Raw genomic sequence first — 3,345 nt, 5'->3', positions numbered from 1 at the left:
ATTTATTTTGTTTTTACGAGCTTTTTCGGTGTTAATGGTCGCTGACAATGGTATAGTATTCCTACTACTCAACACAGTTTTATGACAACCGCTGCAACGCAAATATTATAAAAATTACACTGTTGAAAGAGGCGTGCAAGTGTGCCTTGTTAATTGGTGGTGTTGAAATCATTATATATAACTTTACTAGGTAAGAACAATGAATGACACAAACCAAACCACACAAAAAGATTCAACAATTCAATTAACCAACCCACCACTGATATGTTGAACGTTCTTGAAAAGTGTCGAATATCTCCACCACCTGCCACCGTCGGTGACAGATCTCTACCACTTACTTTCTTAGATGCAGTATGGCTGCTCTTCTTCCCGGTCCACCAAGTTTTCTTTTACGACTTCCCTCATCCTACATCATATTTTCTCGAAACAATTGTTCCCAAACTTAAACACTCATTATCCATTACTCTTCAACACTTTTTCCCATTCGCAGGGAACCTGGTTGTGTATCCTAATCAAAAACATTTGTCCAATGCAAAAAGACCCGAAATCCGCCATGTTGAAGGTGATTCTGTCATGCTTACTTTCGCAGAAAGTAGTCTTGATTTTGATGATCTCACAGGAAATCATGTTCGTGAAAGTCACAAGTTTTATCCACTGATACCTGGATTGGGACAGCCATCAAAGGTATCCAATTATGTTACTATCCCGTTATTCACAGTGCAAGTAACAATTTTCCCGAATAAAGGGATCGCGATGGGGCTCACGAACCACCACTGCCTTTGTGACGCGACCACACGCTTTAACTTCTTGAACGCGTGGACATCGATCGCTAAGCATGGTACGGATGAGTTATTTGTAGCTAGTGGATCTTTGCCGTTCTATGAGAGAGTGATCAAGTATCCAGAATCTTTAGATGAAATTTATTTCAATCAACCAGGGATAGAAATCATTGATGAGGGATACAAACTACCTCAGCTTGTCAGTGACACCGATAAGGCTCGAGCCACACTTGTTTTAACCCAAGCACATATAAGCTGGTTAAAGAAATGGTTATTGACCCAACTGCCAATACTTGAATATGTGTCATCGTTTTCGGTGGCATGTGCTTATGTATGGAGTTGCATAGCCAAATCGCGTGCTAGAATTGGTGGGTAAGCAGGCGATGATGATCTAGAAAGGTTTATGTGTGCTGTAGATTGGAGATCCAGAATCCATCCCCCACTCCCTCAAACTTATTTTGGTAATTGTCTTGGACCATGTTTTTGTACACCAACAAAAAGCTCACTATTAGCAAGCAACAAAGGATTTCTTACAGCTGCTGAAGTATTCGGAAATGCGCTAAGCGAGACGATAAAAAATAATGATGCACTGATGAAGGATGCTGAAACATGGCTTGAGAGAGCCTACGATCCAATGCCGACGATTGGGGTGTCTGGAACCCCAAAGATCAAGATTTACGATGTTGATTTTGAATGGGGCAAGCCGAAAAAGCATGAGACTCCGTCTATCGATTACAACGGGTCTATTTCGGTTAACGCATGCAAAGATTCACCGGCTGATATTGAAATCGGTATCTGCCTTCCTGCTAAACAATTGGATGCGTGTATTTCCATATCTAGAGATGAATTAGATACCACCTTTTATAAGCAAGACTGAGTCGTTTGTTAAAAGCATTTGTATTGTATGGATCTAGTTCCCTAGTCATTTAAAATTTTACTTTCAATAAAGATCATATGGTTGAATTAAACCACTAAATAGGTTGTGTAAACTAGGTTGTGTAAACTAAATAGGTGGACTGTGGTTCCATATAAAACCACTAATTAGTTTAAAACTTAGTTACAGTTTAACCCATTTACAGTTTGTGTAAACTAAATGATTGATTAATTACTAGATTTTCAGTTACCGAGTTACTATATATGTTTTTAGCATAGCATGAATAAATAAATAATAATGCCGTTAACAAGCTGTTAAACGTAATACAATTAACTGTGAGATTAAATATATTATTAATGTAATATTTAATCTTGTAGCCTTTATAATCATTTATATTATATTATATCAAAATATGTTAATAACCTATTAATAATTAGTTGGTAATTGTTGATGGACCATATTACCCTTATTAACTAATTAGGTTTCCTCTTGGGTGTATAGATAAGGGGATTATTAGAGAGTTTAAGGGTTACACAGATTACACAATCACAAACCCTCATAACATCAACTCATCGTCTCTCTCCCCATAACCGAAATCTACCCTACTTTCGGTTCTTCACCATCATCACTTTACACCCTAAGGAGAAACCAGATCATCCTGACAATCATGTCGAACTCTATGGCTGCATCTCTGACTGGATTCTCTACCGGCCTGTCTGCTGTAACAGGTATGTTATTCATGTTTTCCATTATGTTTAAACAGAACTGATCCAACATGTGGTATCAGAGCATATGTTGATAAATCGGTTCTGTTTTTGTATCCATTATTCTGGGATCAAAAATCTGGAAAACGAAATTTTTTAAAGTCTTAAGAATCACGGCTGGTTTCGAGTTCTAATGAGCCGAAATCACTGTTTTCAGAAAGATATGTTTAATAATTTTGACTCGAAACCATAAATGGGATAATAATATCCGAAATCTGTTAACTGAAATCATAAAATTTAGATTTCGGAACCCAGAATCATGTTTTATTTTTTTAGGGTTCATCAATTGTTCTAAGACAAAACTCGAAAATTCCCTAAGATTTGGAATATAATTTGGATTAGTGGATGTTTTTCCAATGTTTGATCTTAATTTTATCTATTAAAATTTTGAAAACTGTTAATAGATTTCAGTTATTATTTTCGAAATCATTTGATAAGTTTAGATCAAAAATAAAATAGGAAATACTATCCCAAAATCCCTTAAATTTCGAGTTTTAGTTATTATCACAATTAACAGCCATTAATTGTGGGTTTCGAAATCATAAATGTATAAATCGCACAAGTCCCTTAACAGTCGCACAAGATCAGATCTCAAAAAAAAAAAAAAAAAAGGTCTGATCGCACAAGGGAAATCGCACAAGATGTGTGGATCGCACAAGACTTGTGGATCGCACAAGGCATTACTGATCACACAAGTTATTGGGCCTTACTGATCGCACAAATTATTTGGGCCACACTGATCGCACAAGTCATTATTGATCGCACAAGTCCTTACTGATCGCACAAGTCTTGGGCCTCACTAATCGCACAACACTTGGGCTTTACTGATCGCACAACACTTGGGCTTTACTGATCGCACAACACTTGGGCTTTACTGATCGCACAAGACTCGAAACCTCATTACTTTAGCTGTTTAAATGTGATCGCA

General features: G+C 36.9%; 1 pseudogene; it reads left to right on the top strand.

Annotated features, from left to right (window-relative positions):
* Nucleotides 1–264: 264 nt before the first annotated feature.
* Nucleotides 265–1,673, top strand: LOC110924543 (annotated as a pseudogene).
* The last annotated feature ends 1,672 nt before the right edge of the window (nt 1,674–3,345 follow it).

The sequence above is a fragment of the Helianthus annuus genome, chromosome 17, assembly GCF_002127325.2.
Source record: "Helianthus annuus cultivar XRQ/B chromosome 17, HanXRQr2.0-SUNRISE, whole genome shotgun sequence".
NCBI classification, from domain to species: Eukaryota; Viridiplantae; Streptophyta; class Magnoliopsida; order Asterales; family Asteraceae; genus Helianthus; species Helianthus annuus.
This window is presented reverse-complemented; position numbering and strand designations above follow the sequence as displayed.